Source organism: Leptonotus elevatus, chromosome 11 (assembly GCF_054856555.1).
Source record: "Leptonotus elevatus isolate MCC_2025b chromosome 11, RoL_Lele_1.0, whole genome shotgun sequence".
NCBI lineage: Eukaryota > Metazoa > Chordata > Actinopteri > Syngnathiformes > Syngnathidae > Leptonotus > Leptonotus elevatus.
In genome coordinates, this window is record NC_141249.1 from 5957985 (window position 1) to 5974350 (window position 16366).

Here is a 16366-nt window from a genome sequence, read left to right on the forward strand (position 1 = left end):
TCATATCTGGGGTGTTTCAAGTCATATCTGGGGTGTTTCTGATTTTAAGTGCGTGACCCTGGTTCATACCTGATTACCTAGGCACACGGGTCAGGTGTCCTTGAGCAAGACACAGATTCCCTGACTTCTGTGTGAGGTGGGATTGGCTGCAATGATAATGCATTAACATGTACTACTTATTTACACCTATGACAGATTATGTGAGCTCAAATTCACAAAAACACTTTACTCTTCTGCTTCAGTCAAGCCCCAGTGGCCTAATGGATAAGGCACTGGCCTCCTAAGCCAGGGATTGTGGGTTCGAGTCCCATCTGGGGTGTTTCAAGTCATATCTGGGGTGTTTCAAGTCATATTTGGGGTGTTTCAAGTCATATCTGGGGTGTTTCTGATTTTAAGTGCGTGACCCTGGTTCATACCTGATTACCTTGGCACACGGCTCAGGTGTCCTTGAGCAAGACACCGATTATCTGACTGCTGTGTGAGGTGGGATAGGCTGCAATGATAATTTATTGACATGTACTACTTATTTACACCTATGACAGATTATGTGAGCTCAAATTCACAAAAACACTTTACTCTTCTGCTTCAGTCAAGCCCCAGTGGCCTAATGGATAAGGCACTGGCCTCCTAATCCAGGGATTGTTGGTTCAAGTCCCATCTGGGGTGTTTCAAGTCCCATCTGGGGTGTTTCGAGTCCCATCTGGGGTGTTTCGAGTCCCATCTGGGGTGTTTCAAGTCCCATCTGGGGTGTTTCTGCTTTTAAGTGCGTGACCCTGGTTCATACCTTATTACCTAGGCACACGGCTCAGGTGTCCTTGAGCAAGACACCGATTCCCTGACTGCTGTGTGAGGTGGGATAGGCTGCAATGATAATGTATTGACATGTACTACTAATTTACACCTATGACAGATTCTGTGAGCTCAAATTCACAAAACCACTTTACTCTTCCTCTTTGCACAGGCCCTAGTGGCCTAATGGATAAGGCACTGGCCGGGGAAACGCCGCCGGAGGAGAGGCCAACGAGGTGGAGCACGCCAAAGACTCCGGAGGAGAGGATGCAGACCAGCGCTGCCGTCCTTGCTGCTCGGCAACGTGAGGTCCTTAAAGAGCAAGCCTCACCTCAGCTTACCGCGAGCACCGGGACGCCTGCGCCATGGTGTTCACGGAGACATGGCTCCACAGCGACATCCCAGACTCTTTGTGTGAGATCGAGGGATTCTCACTCATTCGCGCCGACAGGACTGAGGCGTCGGGAAAAAGCAGAGGTGGGGGCGTCTGTATTTACATTAACGACAACTGGTGTCGGAATTACGCGGTACGGCAGACCACCTACGCCCCCGACGTGGAGCTTCTCTGCCTGAGTCTGAGGCCGGGTTACCTGCCGAGGGAGTTTGGAAACATTTTCCTCTGCGCCGTGTACGTTCCGCCCAGCGGGAACGCCGCCTTCATCTCCGACTGCGTTCAACAACAACTGCGATGGTGCCCGGAGGCCCCGGTTTTCATCTTAGGGGACCTCAACCACTGCAAATTGGAGCTGTCTCTCCCGGGTTTTCATCAGTATGTAAAATGTGGAACAAGGGGAGACAGAGTCCTGGACAAATGCTTTGGGAACGTGAAGAACGCATATGTGAGTAGAGCCCCCCCCCCCCCCCCCCAACTCAGACCACAACACAATTCACCTCATCCCAACCTACAAAACAGCTCTCAAACAGAGCAAACCACAGAGTCCTCTTCACCCAGAAGACTGTTAAAATCTGGTCTCAAGACAGCATTGAGACCCTTAAAGGATGTTTCCTATGCACGGAGTGGAATATCTTTAATGGGTGGATGTGGATACTGCTGCTGTGACTGTAACTGACTATATTCAATTCTGTGTGGACAATATCATACTAACAAAGGAAATAACTGTTTACCCCAACAACAAACCGTACATTACTAAGGAGGTTAAAGACTGTATTAACCGCAAAAACAGGGCATTTAAGAACCAGGACAGAGCCCAGCTCAAACTGGTTTAAAAATAACTTAATCACATGCTTAAAGAAGCAAAAAGGAAGCACAAAGAGACTGTAGAACAACACTTTGCTGCTGACAACTCCAAGGAAATGTGGGACACCATGAGGAGGATCACCAACTTGACTCCTGCTCAAAAAGGTTTCAGCACCCTAAATGACCTCCAGAAGGCAAGGGAGCTGAATGACTTTTATTTAAGATTCGAAACCCATGACTTCTCCTCTGAATGTGGGGAGGTCATGAGGTCCATTTCAGTGAATGAGCAGGAATCAAGGCTGGTGATTCATCCCCATGATGTCCAATCTGCTTTTAGGTCTGTCTGCACAAAAAAGGCCTCAGGACCGGATGGGATATCTGCCTTTCTGCTAAAATCCTGTGCAGAAGAGCTCACAGCGGCATGGCAGCCCATCTTCCAGAGATCTGTGGACTCACACTCCATTCCCAGTCTCTGGAAAAAATCAGTAATCACCCCGGTTCCTAAAAAACAATGTCCTGTGGTCAATAATGACTTCAGGCCTGTGGCTCTAACTTCTATTGTCATGAAGTGTTTCGAGAGGCTGATGGTGACTCTGCTCAGGGGGGAGGTGGATGCACACTTAGACTCCCTTCAGTTTGCCTACAAGCAGGGTCGCGGCACTGACGATGCTATCAACAGCATCACACATCTGGTCAGCAAACACCTAGACGGCCCTAAAGCTTATGCACGTGTGTTGTTCATTGACTTTAGCTCAGCGTTCAACACAATGCAGCCGCACCTGCTTTTGGGTAAACTGAAGGAGATGAATGTGAACCCGTACATCTCGAGGTGGTATCACTCCTTCCTGACACAGCGCACACAGCAAGTCAGGGTCAACAGCTCCCTCTCGGAACCCAGATTGATAAGCACAGGCTGCGTCAGCTCCCCGGTCCTCTTCACGTTGTACACAAATGATTGTGTGACATCACACCCAGAGAACTTTATCATTAAGTTCTCTGATGACACAGCTATCGTCAGCTTGCTGCAGGCCGGCGGTAGCCCACTGGACTATTTCTCAGAAATAGAGAAATTTGTCCAGTGGTGTGACCAGAATCATCTTGTGCTCAATGTGGGGAAGACAGAGGAGGTAATATTTGATCCAAAAGCTGTTGGTGACCACAGGCCAGTCGTCATTAAAGGCAATCACATCAGCCAGGTGGGTTCATACAGGTATCTGGGGGTCCACATTGACAACACACTCAGCTGGAGGCTACATGTTGGAGGTCTCTGCTCCAAACTCCAACAGCGTCTCTATTTCCTACGCAGACTTAGGGTATATGGAGTGGAGCAGAGGATCATGCTGTTGTTCTACCGGGCTGCATTGGAAAGTATCATCAGATACGGCATTGCGGCCTGGTACGGCAACCTGACTGTTCAGTCAAGGTCACAGATTGCCGGTCTGGTGCGGACTGCCATGAAGATCATGGGGGTCAGGAATCATCCTTCCCTACAGATGCTTTATGAGCGGTCCGTCACCGGACTTGCACAGAAAATTGTTACTGACCCGACTCACATTCTGCATCATGAGTTCCAGCTACTGCCTTCCGGCAGGAGATTCAGGGCCCCCAGAACCAGGCTGAACCACTACAAGAACTCATTCCTGCCGACATCCATCAAACTGCTTAACAACCGACATTAACTCAGTACAATAGATATATGGTGCAATGTTGTGTGTGTGGAATATATGCAGCCGTGCTGTACATACTCATGTGTATATATATATATATATGGAAAAAGTTCCCCACGGGGAAAATAAAAGTATATTGTATCATATCGTATCGTACTCCAGGGATTGTGGGTTCAAGTCCCATCTGGGGTGTTCCCGATTTTAAGTGCGTCACCTACCACTGTGGTGACCCTGGTTCTTACCCGATTACCTCGGCACACGGCTCAGGTGTCCTTGAGCAAGACACAGATTCCCTGACTGCTGTGTGAGGTGGGATAGGCTCCGATGATGATGTATTAACATGTACTACTTACTGTTCCTTTACACCTTTGACAGAGTCTGTGAGCTCAAATTCACAAAAACACTTCACTCTTCCGCTTCTCGCAAGCTCCAATGGCCTAATGGATAAGGCACTGGCCTCCTAAGACAGGGATTGTGGGTCACCTGCCACTCTTGTCACTATGGTTCATACCCGATTCACCAGGCACACGGCGGAGGTGTCCTTGAGCAAGACACAGATTCCCTGACTGTTGTGTGAGGTGGGATAGGCTCCAATCCACCGTAAATCTTAATGAGGACAAGCGACATAGAAGCTAGACGGATGAATGGATCACCTGCGGCCTCATTTATAAAACTGTGCGTGAGCGTCAGCGTACAAAAGTACTTACGAAGGAAATCCAAACTTCACATACGCAGAAAAAAAATGAAATTCATAAAACTATGCGTAGACACAAATACGCACACCTTAACGCAATATCCCACACGTCCCAACGGTGTGCGCAGATGATTTAACGCCGTTACTGCCCTAATGCTACGTTCAGACCAACAGTCGGGGAGGCGTTTCTGGCTGCGCGTTTGCATTGTAGTCAATGGAGTTCGAGCCGGGGGGCGCGATGGCGTGGAGGCATCATTTCTCTACTTCGCCCATTTCGCCAGAGTTGGTTGAAATTAACTTTTGACGCCATCGCGTCAGCGATAGCCAATCGGTGTCAAGATAGTTTACGTCACCAAATACGTCACAGACAAAACACAGGAAGCGGCTGCAGAACATGTAGCATAGCAATGGAGGATAGCTTGATCGTCGTGGTATGCAGACACCCGGAGCTGTACAACACGGCGAGCTACGTGCATTGCAACCGGGCCAAAAACGAGATTGCTTGGAGGAAGAAGCGTGGATGTCGGCTTACCTGGTAAGTTTGTCACGCTCCATAGCAAAGATGCTTGTACCCGACTGTATTCTAGCTCATTTTTATCCGTATGGTGTCAATATAATCGTTTTATGTAGCCTTTTACACTGCAATGACATTTGTGCTGACAGGCGGGTGAAATTACTGTAGGCGCGTGATGATGTAATGCGTGCAGTATTTGTCCACATTAGTTTTATTAATTTATTGCATGAGGCTTTTTCAAGACAGGTGATCAATGAGAGAAAACGAGCGTTTAAAATGTTTGATTGTTAATTCGTGTGCTTTTTGCTCCGCAGCGTACTTGTGTCATCGGAGCAAGTCTGGAGCAAAACAAACTTTAATGTGACCCAACATCCAGCATACATGGCGTAATGTGCGGATTGCGTACAGTAGGTCCAGACTTGGCGTGGCGGCGTGTAAAGTTTCACGTTTTCCATAAATACCAACTTTGGCGCAGAAATGTTCGTACGCAAAGTTTTGGCCTCATTTTGATCGTATGCAAGCTTTATAAATGAGGCCCCTGGTCCTTAATGCAACAGAAAAAAAACATGCAGAAAAGACAAAGAAGAAGTAATCATAAAGTAATACGTCAGACAATCTGAATACATCTAATTCCTCTCGCTAAAAATGGGTTATTTATCTCATCTCTGCTGGTGGAGTGCTGCTCCTTTCAGCATCACAATACGCTCACTCACACACTATTCTGTTTGACGTCATGCGGTGATAGCCAGAGGGCATGCATCTCTTCAATGTCCATGTTTTAAACCATGCAGAAGCTACCAAACACTAATCCAAAAAGAATCAACAAATTAAGATAGAACATAGCATGTCTTGTTTTGACTCTAGCACACTTATTTTTACAGCACAATTATTCATTCATGTAAAGAGAGCATTTTTAACTGCATGTGGCAATAGTCCACATACCGGGAATTGTATTACAAACTTGAATACCAATTAAACCAAGTAAACTACAAAGATAAGATATTTAATGTTCAAACGGTTTCATTTATTTATTTTTTAAATATTCTCTCATTTAGAATTTGATACCAGCAACACGCTCCAAAACAGATAGGACAGGGACAACAAAACACTGGGAAAGTTGAGAAACGCTCAGAAAACACCTGCTAATATTCCACAAGTGAACAGCTTAAATGGAGTTGATGTATGAATGTATTTGTGAACAACTGTGTGAGCCAAAAGTCCAGCCCTGTTTCTCAATGTAGAATTGCAAGAAATTTAGAGGTTGCATTATCTACGGTCCATAATATAATCAAAACATCACGAGGGCTCTTGAACACTTCAGAAAACCATTGTCAGTTAACCCAACTTGACGCTACATCTACAAATACTATTTAAAACTCTACCATGCAAAGCGAAAGCCATATAACAACAAAACCCAGAAATCCCGCCAGCTTTTCTGGGCCCGAGCTCATCTGAGATGAACTGACACAAAACGGAAAATTGTGCTGTGGTCTGATGAGTCCCTATTTGAAATTGTTTTGGGAAATCTTGATGTTGTGTCCGCAAGGCCAGAGGAAAAGGACCAGATTGTTCTCACATGCATGTTCTACTGTGGCATGTTTGGTTAAACACTTTTCCTTAAGTTATACAGGTGGAACAGTGCTCAACAATTTGGCCCCGACTGTATGATAATATATACGCATATACTGCTTACTGTCCCTTTACACCTATGAATTGTTTGACAAAGCAAGCAGATTCTGTGACAAATTAAACTGTTTACTGTCTTAAACTGTTTACAAATGACATCAGATCTCAGAAAAACATAACTTAATCATAATAATATAAATAATAAATATCATAAAAAATATAAAACATAATAACAATAAGTAATAATACTGGATAATAATTCAGACAAACTCTGCCAATTTGGCACATGCTGACAAAACAAATACACTTACAAACAACACACAAAATATATGTGATATAAACAAAATTGAGGGATAAAAAGTTTTTTGAACATGTATTTTTAAATAGTTTTTTTTGAATGACTGCCAAAGGACTTTCCTGCTCTATTTCTCTCAAGCCCCAGTGGCCTAATGGACAAGGCACTGGCCTCCTAAGTCAGGAATTGTCAGTTTGAGTCCTATCTGGGGTGTTTCTACTTTGAACAGCTGTGGAACGCTTAAAATACAAACAAAAAAACACCTGTGAACATTCCACAGGTAAACTGGCTAATTGGAAACAGTTGAGTGTCATGACTGTTTACAAATGGAACATCCATGGAAGGCTCAGTTGTTCACAAGTAAAGCTGGGGTGAAGTTCACCACTTTGTGAACAACTGTATGAGCAAATTGTCACTCACGCTTACTTCTTCTACTGAGTTGTGTTGAAAGCATTCTCAAGCATTGTGTACATCACACCAGATGCTTGTTTTTATATCGCCACACGTGTTAATTATCTGATTGCATGGCGTTATGGACTAATGAAATGAGGAGTGATCTTTACAAAAATGATGGAAAGCTCAAGTTTGGACAATATAAGCCCCAAAATACAAACTTATTTTTTAAACTCAATGAGTCAAAGACATGGTTTGGCCTTGTTCTGGGACTGTCTCACTAAAATCATTGATATATCACATGATGACATATGGAAGTCTACAGAAGTAAAAGGAGCATGCAATTACTTTGTAAATTGATTGGGTGATACTTCATCGATAAATCAAACGACACTGGCAAAACACAAAATTGAGTTCATCATGGGAAGATTTAGACTGACCAAGTCCTTCTCCTGACTTAATCCCTATCGACTATTCATTATCACTGGTAGAGAGGAGACTGGACAAATTAACTTCCTAAAACACCTGAAAGAGGCTACGGTTAAAACTTTGGAAACGCATCGCAAAATAATGCAAAAGTCTGGTGATGCCAATGCGGTCTATCTGTAACAATATTTTAGACCACCTAAAATGTGGTGGTTCATTCCAAATTTGTGTTTAAAGGGGAAGTCAACCCAAAGAAAATTCTTGACAATAATGTGTTATTATATACAGCCCCACTAGTCTAAACATGGTATTTTGGTTAATATTGCGTTAGTGGAATATGAGTTAGTCAGAAGGCGGCCATTTTGCCATTTGCTGTCGAGTGAAAAATGACATCACAGTTGCTCAGGTCTCAGGCAACAACCAATCACAGCTCAGCTTCAGAAAACAGGTGAGGTGTGATCGGCCGTTGCCTGAGTTCTGAGAAACTGTGATGTCATCTTCAGTCGACAGCAAGTGGCAAAATGGCCACCCCCTGAGATAAACAAAAAGAGCTGGATTTTGCTTCATAACTCACATAGACTAGACTAGTAACATATTATTGTCAGGAAATGTTTGATGGTGACTTCCCCTTTAAGATATAGATGGAACTACTTGGCTTGACAGCATTTGCTGGACAGCCTCTAATCGATGCAGGCTATTCAACTCAATTAAGCTCATGTCAATGTAGATGGAGACACGCTGAGCTTTTCGTTTTACCTTCTTTAGCCATTGTTATACTTGTAAAACGGGAAGAATAGGAAATACATATTTGTGGTTGGTAAACATCTGTTCATCATATCTGAATGCATTTTTTGACATTGGCTACTGTATATGACCTGATTCGGTCATTGACATGACCAGTAAGCTCAAGTCCGCTAAAAAATGTCAGTAGGAAATAAAGTATGTACATGCAAGGACAGCTGTGAAAAAATATTTATGTTTATGGTGCTAAAGCTTTCAAAATGTTGTGATGTGTTTTATTATTTTGCTGTATACCTGCTTTATAACTGCTTAAAACAGGTAACCTACACTATTGTGATTTGACAGAGGAGATTTAAATGTATTGATTCTGACACGCTGTAGTAAGGTAGTGCACATCAGGGAACATTGCCCTCAAAGGCCTAGTTATCTCTCGTTCAACCGCCAAACAGCACATTTTCACATGGAACCTTAAATACTTATCAGGGCATTGGATTGGTAGGAGAGCAGCACGCACACACACGCACACACACAGGTTTGTTATACTATCTTTGTGGGGCCAACCATAACCCAATTCAAACCTAAACTCTAAAACCAAGTCTTGACCATCAAAAAGAGGTCTAAACTTGTGGGGCCCAGCCAAATGGCGCCACATGGATGGGTGGGCCCCACAACTCTGTGAAATCCCAAAATGTTGGCCCCACTATGTAACAAAAACAAGACCACACACACACAAATGGTTCAAAACAAAGAATGTGAGCCAGCTCTCAACAATTAATTGTCCAGCAGCTTTTTCAAACATAACGGATGATAAGCTCTTGATTTCTCAACTAGAAATTGCAATGAGGTTAAAAATTGCATGTGAATGTTGAGATGCTGGCACCAAGTCTAAGAAATTGAACAGAAATTACAAATACGAAGCAGATACAAATAGTAACTCAACCATACTGAACGGCTGCACATTTTGTTCTTGATTTAGAATCCCCTGAAGGAAATTAGTAATGCAAAGCACACATTAGTGCAAAGATGAGGGAATAACACCACGGAGCCTCGAAATAAGAAACCCATTACACAAGAGAAATGCAAAAAGAAGCAATAGAGATGAAGAAACGGGGACCGGACACACTAAACAGTTACCAGGAACACCAGCTGATAAGACACGTCACAACAAGATACATTTTTTTAGCCAAAAATTAAGACCTTTCCCTAAAACGTTATTTAACAGACATGTGTATCCTATGATCTATACAGACATTTTCTGTGGAAGTGTCTGTAATGAGTAGAAAATCTTAACAGGAGTCGTGTATGAAGTCAGTTCTTTGACCACTGAGCTAACTTGTCAGTGACTACTAGCACAGCGATCAACACATGGTGTACACGTTATAATAGTGAAAACATTTTAACAGAAATAACAATCACCAAGAAGGGCGCCCACTTCTTGTTTAGCTTCACGTACCCAACCCAGGAGTGGCGCCGGAAGCAGTAAGGACTGATAGGAAGTTCCAGACTGGATGATGCCATCTTCATCGTCCTGATTAGCCTCAGAATCACAAATGTTTATTTTGCTTCTTGTTTGTGTATTGTTTGGCGCAAGTCTTCAGTGACTTAAATTTGATTCATCACTTTTGAACGTGTAAAACAAGGACAGGCGATGCATCCTGGATTCCCACAGCTAACCATCACAAGGTCATCTCAGGAAGATATGCGTATTATTTCAAGGTTCTTCACGGTGCAACTTTCTCTGAGTTCAATAAAACAGCGAGTGATTGCAGAAAATAAAACTCTTTCTCTTCTCAGGTTCATCAGGCAGGATGTTTCTAACCAGCGTTATAGAAAAAATTTGGAAAATTCTGAATCAATCCTCATTCCGTTCTTGAGAAGTCTTGCAGCGTTCAATGCAAAATGTAATGAAAGGCCAGGTCACCAGACACAAAACAAAAATTAAAAAAAGAATACATAATGCGTACAATCACACAGTCTTGTATTGGTCACAGCTTCTGTCCCATTCCAAACACCCAACGGCTTGTTGTGTTGTACGACTTTGCCCGTCCCTCTGAAAATGACACTGTTTCTGTTCCTTGTGCTGGCCTCAGCTCAGGTTTGGTGGACCACGTACAGGTCACATTTCATGGATGATCTCCGATCCTCCAGCCTTGAGTAACCAAAGAACTGATTTACGTATGTCACCAAAACAAGTGTACCCTGTGTAAATCTGACTTGAAGAAATTAGAAGTCGCAAACTCAACAGTCGGTTGGTTTACACAAACAAAAAAAGAAAGAACTATGCACTAGTTCATTTTTGGACCAATGAACTTAGTTTGAAAATGTTTAATTATGAACTATGAACTGAAGCGATTCATTTTAAAATTTGTGAGCTGAACTTTGAACTACTTTGTGTGGAAAATGAACTTTGCCAACACTGGGGAATGGTCCCAGATAGCAACATTTTTTAAATGAACATTGAATTAGGGTAAGAAGGTTGATTTTTGGTTACGGTTGGATATTGATTGGTCAATCAACATTGATTCAACAACATTATGTCAATATTGAAGTTTGTGTTTAAAAGATGACATTGCATCTACATTGTATTTTGGTTGAATTAAAACATTTGAAAGGTCAATGTTTAATTAACGTTAAATCTATGTTTGCCTTTCTCCTTTTTCCTCCTTCAGCGGAGAAAGGGATTAGGAGAGGGGGGGGGCGGTTATTCTGTGGACAGGCCTGCTATAATTATTGCTTAATCATACATATAATACAATTTGACATGATTGTAATTCCTTTTGTTTCAAGCAGGACAAGTTCTTGTTATTTGAGGGACGCTGAATGCAATGAACTTGAGAGTCCTTAAAAATCAATAAAATACTCTTTTCTTTAAAATATTTTCTTTCGAGTATTTCTGAATGTTTGAAGGACACTGAATCCATTAAACCTGTTCCCCTGTCTCCATGACACTTTCTAAATTTTCGAAAGAGACATAATTTTCAATGTCTGTCTGTCTGTCTGTCTGTCGTGTCTCTCTCTCTCTCTCTCTCTCTCTCTCTCTCTCTCTCTCTCTCTCTCTCTCTCTCTCTCTCTCTCTCTCTCTCTCTATATATATATTTATATAATGTATTTTATATTTATATAATGTATTTTATATTTATATACAAACAATTTTGTTTGCCCTGAACATGCTGGTGTTCATCCCGTTGCATGAATCTTAACTTCTTAGCCATTTCCAGGGCTCTAAATAAAAAATGATCCACCTAAAAGACCATCCTTTAGTATGTTGTTAAGATCGCTAAGACAAAAGTGGATATTTGTATCATTTCTGTGTGACACTCCTACGCAAAGTTTTCACTCTTTAGACTAACCCTAATTCATACTTCAATGCTTAATAACTCAAAACCTGTGGGGAGTTAAGGACACATCTTTTAAAATGTTATACAGCTTGCTGAGACGAACACGTGAATTATTTGGATCATCTCTATACGACACTCTCGGCAAACTCCTCCACTTTCACATTGTCATTTGAAAGGCTCATATAATGTACGTAACTGTATCCGTATTCAACTTTAAGCATAAATGAGCCTTTGTCTGGTCTATTCTAAATAATAATTTGTAAGTGACTGAAATATTACACAAATATTATTATTATGCATGTAGTTTCTAGGGCGCCACGGTGGCTGACTGGTTAGCACGTCCGCCTCCCAGTGCAGAGGACGTGAGATTGAGTCTGGGCTTCGGCCTTCCTGGTTGGAGTTTGCATGTTCTCCCCATGCTTGCATGGGTTTTCTCCGGGTACTCCGGTTTCCTCCCACATTTCCAAAGACATGTGTGGCAGGTTAATTGTACACTCCAAATTGTCCATAGGTGTGATTGTGAGTGTGGATGTTTGTCTCTGTGTGAACTGCAATTGACTGGCAACCAGTTCAGGGTGTAACCCGCCTACTGCCCGAAGCCACCTAGGATAGGCTCCAGCGACCCTTGTGAGGACAAGCGGTTAAGAAGATGGATGAATGGATGGATGTAGATTCTAATTTAGATGATGGTTGAATCAACATTGACATTGTGTGATTTATGGTTGAAAAGCAAACGTTGACTCAACATTTTATCAACCTTGCGCTTTCTGTATAATTTAAACTTTAGATCTCAACGTAGATTCAATACTTAAGCTGAACTATGTTTCAACATTGATTCAACCACATTTTGCTATCTGGGGTGCGTATATTAAGACTACAACGTCAATGACACTTTATATTACATTTGTAAACTCATCTAGAATTCCCAAGTTGTATCCAAAAGGGAGTTTCTAAAACCTATCATCAACCTACAGTATGTTGCAGTTTCAAAGTTGATTTATGCAAGCAATACAACTCTTTGCTGTAGTAACTGATGGTAAATACAGTTTACACATTGCTCAGTTGGCATCTTGTTATGTCATTATTGGTATCTTATTATTGGTTTGTATTTCTACATGCATGTTATGTCCTTAATTCTCACTGTCCTAAAACATTGTCATTTTCAAAACATTCCAATGCCAGATCTGTTTTTGAATGTTTGCATTTTCAGCCACCTAAGTAGCTTTTTTATCTCTTTTCAGTTCAACGGCCAGAATAACCACAAGTTTATAAATTATTTATTTTCTTTCTCTGTCACATTGCTTTTATCTCACAGCAGCAAAATGTGTCTCACTGTATGTGCTGATAGTACCTTCATGGGTCTTATTGCATGGAGCAGCAGCGCACTGTACACGAGATAAAGCCCACAACAACGACTCCAGGTTGTATCAGTCAAGTTGCTGGTTTGGAAAAACAGTACAATTGGCTGACTTTCTTCTTGACATATGACACAGCTCATACAGCATTTAGCAAATACAAACAGCAATGTAGGAATTATTTCTGCTTTGGCGCGCCTACCACCTAGAGTGCCATTATTGAAGTGATTCAAAAGCACTCGACTCATCTCATGGCTCTGTGGTAGGACATTACGTACGCTGAAATGTGGCTGATTTGGGATAAAAGTCGGAGATCATTCTGAATTTTTTTTAAGAACTAGTTTTGATGCTTTTTAAGTCTATCACAGGTAAAATATTTTCATATGTGACGTACAGAATCTCACAAATGTGAGTACACCGCTGTATACCTCTTTTCATGGGATGAATAAATTACACTTTGACACAATGAAAAGTAGTCAGTGTATAGCTTACATAAGTGCAACTTTATTGTTCCCTCAAAATAACTAAAAAAACAGGCAATAGTTAAACTTTCGGCAACAAAAGTGAGTTCACCCTTAAGTGAACATGTCCAAAGTGTCAATATTAATGAGTCACATGACACTGGGGAATATTTTTTTTTTACTTAGGGTTGTAGTCACTTTTGTTGCCAACGGTTTAGCTATTAACTCATTCAAACCCAAAAACGTATCCATACGTTTTTTAATACTTTTGTTTTTAAGTTTTTTTTTTGTGTGTGCTAGAACATACTTTGATGCAGCTTCTGACCTGAAGAAGCCATTTAAAGCAATGGTAGTTATTACAAAAAACGGACAGCAGGTGGCAGCAGAGTATAAGAGATCAGTCAGGGCCATGTTGCATCAAGCCCTTTTCCTCAGTGTTTTCAACAAGTTTGTGACTAATGATGAAATGTAGCTATATTCTAATGCTAATTGCTGCAAAACGGAAACAGATGCAAATATGCTTTTTTTCCTGATAAAAGAAGAGACTCTGATCTTTCTTTTGGTTGGTTCCATGTTTTTATAGCCATAGGACAGAATATTCTGTGAACCTTGCAAAATCAGTCAAAATTCAGTAAAACAGCCGAGAGCGAAGGGGGTTGCTTCAGTGAAAATGGCTGGGAGTGAATGAGTTAATGGCTGTATTTGGAGTTATTTTGAAGGAAAAATACATTTACACTGTTAAATAAGCTTTACACTGACTACTTTTCATTGCGTCAAAGTGTCATTTCTTCAGTGTCATCCATTGATAAGATATAATTATGTATCTGAGATGTACTCACTTTCATAAGTACGTGTTTATGTGTTTATATACAGTTATTCCCTCAAAGGAAACGTTTCTTAACGTACCTTTAATTGACATGGTTTGTGTCATTAGACAGGAGCAGGATTAGTGTTTTGTTGAATAACTAATAATTACACTGTCCGAAAGGTCATCATTTATTGTGTTATGCTGCTGTATTCAGTATACTATTACTCCTCCAACTTTTGTACTGGAACTCCAGTATATTGGGTTAAGTTGACCAAAGGCATTGGTCGTCATCAATCAAACATATTGAGCTATGTTTCTTTTTATGTCAAATCAAAACAAAAACAGTAGTGAACTAGTGAAGTTTACGTTTGGTTTGATTAATCGCCAGGCAGTAAGAAACTTTAGTGTCAGGTCAAACACTGCATGAACAAAGTGTCACTGCTCAGATGCATGTCACACGTCACAGTCCACCAGCAGCGTGGCCATCGACCCGTGGACGCGGCATCTTCGTTCTTCACAGGGAGCTACATTGATCTCACACTGTGTTCACTTTCACAGGCTTTGAATGTTCCCAAGAGCTCTCAACTCAACACCAACACAAAAAAAAGATACACTCCATTTGGCTCTTAATTCAAATCTCATAACATGCTTTGAGGTTATCAACATGATGAAATATATATTTCTTCTACTTACTTACATTCTCATAGTGTCAATATACATTAAAATGTAAATATTGCTTGTGTATTGTAGAGGGATTTCTTCTAATGAATTGTAAATGGTCTGTACTGCCATCTTCAATGTATCGAATGACGTAATGCATTCTGTCTTTGTGGCACAAGCACACACTCAAATATGTCACAACAGTGACAGAAGCCAGAGACACCAGCACAATAATGTACCATGTTATTATCACTATGTCGCTTCATACTCATGTCAAGAGATTAAAATCTGTATGTTTGTGCTACCGGGCATGCATGTTCTGACAATATGTGCTTACAACAGTGTGACATACATGATTACGTCATAGTTGGGTTGCCATGGCTGGCAAAGCTTCAGATGACTTCCTGGATCTCGTTTCCATCCCCATCTCAGTTCTTCTGCTAATGATTTCATTTGCTGGAAGACCTCACCCATTCTTCATTATTAGGACCCAAGTCGTGAGCGCTGTGAGGTCCCCTTATTGTCTTTTTAGGGATTATTATGATTATTATTACTATTATTATCCTCCGCAAATAATTTAATTTTTAAGGAAACTAAAGATGAACGATAACTCACCAAATTTTGCATACACGTCAGGCCTGGCAAATTATTATTATTTTTGTAAGTCGTTAGTATGAATACAAAAAAATGGGTCTGTAGCGCCCCCTACAGAGATTTAATGGAGCCCTTTCCCTGTACGTTTGACCTACGTTTATGGAGGCATGTGTAGCACCCTGAGATGTACATAAAAGTAAATTGAAATAATCTGCTCCAATCTCATAGCATCTTTGTGCATTTCACTTTTGGCCTTTTTTTTAGAACTAAAAAGAAGCAAGCCATCACCGTTAGGAACATGTAAAGATGATAGCACACTCCATCTTAACTTGGCCAGCAAGTACATTTCAAAGCACTACATAGTGAGACCGCTTCCATCATGTAACTTGTGCATAGTCTTCTTCTTTTGGTGCTCCAAAGTAAAGGAATGAAATACTGAAACTAGTGCTATGAGTTTTTTCAAGTGTTGCTTCAGACCTCGAACTACGATAAGAGTCATTGAATGTCACTCAAAGTTGTTTGTATTCACAAAAGTGATGCAGAGGACTGGCATCACACAATACTGGCACACAATACTAACTGACAAAGTACTGCATATATGTATCTGTATTTATTGGCTGCACTAGATTACTACACTGAAGACATACAGTATCTATTCTCTATGGCTTGAGGACTCCTATTGGGCTGTGCCCTACTTGCAAGTTTTCATAGAATTCCACAATTTGTGTAAGGTCATGCTGTGCAATAGATAAACATAATGTTTAAATAATATGCCCTTTAAAATCTTATGTCAGTATCTTCTCACAA

At 41.2% G+C, this 16366-nt stretch overlaps 1 protein-coding gene and 1 non-coding gene across 3 annotated transcripts in view; one reads left to right on the forward strand and one right to left on the reverse strand.

The window, feature by feature from the left end:
* The window catches only part of pde4ba (phosphodiesterase 4B, cAMP-specific a), a 171418-nt gene that overhangs the window by 87306 nt on the left and 67746 nt on the right, over positions 1 to 16366 (reverse strand). The window lies entirely within an intron of this gene.
* trnar-ccu (transfer RNA arginine (anticodon CCU)) lies at positions 247 to 319 on the forward strand. Its single transcript has one exon. It is a non-coding gene; the product is annotated as a tRNA-Arg (tRNA).